Genomic DNA, 973 nt, shown 5'->3' with positions numbered 1-973 from the left:
CCTAGTATTTATTTTTATTGGTGGGGGAGGTAGGAGGGCTTAAAATTATAATTTCTAATTTGATTTAATAAATGGTTATAGATCTAGTCAGTTTTTTCCTGTCACCATGAATCAATTTTGGTAAGTTTTATTTTATGTAAAATTGTCCATTATGTCTCTGTTTTCAAAGTTATTCACATAAAATTCTTCACAATTCTTCATTCTTGTCCTGTTTTCTGTTTCTAATATTACTTGTAATTTTTCTTTTTTCTTGATGAATCTTGCTGAAGATTTACTATTTTAGTAGTCTTTTCAAAGAATAGCTTTCAGTGTTACTGAACATTTTTTATTTCATTTCTATTTCATTGTTGCTCTTAATTCCTTTTTCTTTAGGCTTACTATTTTTTTAAAACTCATTGAGTCAGACAGTTTAGTTTCACTATTTTTTCTCTAATACGTGCATCTAAGAATATAAATTTCCATGTAAAGTAATACTGTGGTAGACTTAAAGTTATGTTCACAAAATTCTTTGATACTTTTCCCTTCAAGAGGTAATGCTTAATACCTCTCCCCTTGAGTATGGACTGGTCTTAGCGAGTCACTCTGAATAAAGAGAGCACTGTGGAAATGATGATGTGTGAACTTGCAGTTGAATGGTCCAGCTTCATATAACTACAGCTCCAGCTATGTCTTGAATGCACCCTCATGAGAGACCCCCTGAGCCAGAACCACCCAACTCAGGTGCTCCCAGATTCCCGACCCACGGAACCTGTGAGATAATGTTTGTTGTCATAAGCTGCTAAATTGGAGGGATAGTTTGTTAATATGTAGCGATAACTAACTAATACAACTGCTTTAGCTGCATCAGACACTTTTGATGTTTTCACTGTCTTTCAATGTTAATATTTAAACATTTTCATTATGATTTCAGCTTTGGTCCATGAATAATTTAGAAGCGTGTTTTTAAAGTTTTGTAAATGCTTTTTAAAAGTTT

The sequence above is a fragment of the Rousettus aegyptiacus genome, unplaced genomic scaffold, assembly GCF_014176215.1.
Source record: "Rousettus aegyptiacus isolate mRouAeg1 unplaced genomic scaffold, mRouAeg1.p scaffold_m13_p_1, whole genome shotgun sequence".
Classification (NCBI taxonomy): Eukaryota; Metazoa; Chordata; class Mammalia; order Chiroptera; family Pteropodidae; genus Rousettus; species Rousettus aegyptiacus.
This window is presented reverse-complemented; position numbering follows the sequence as displayed.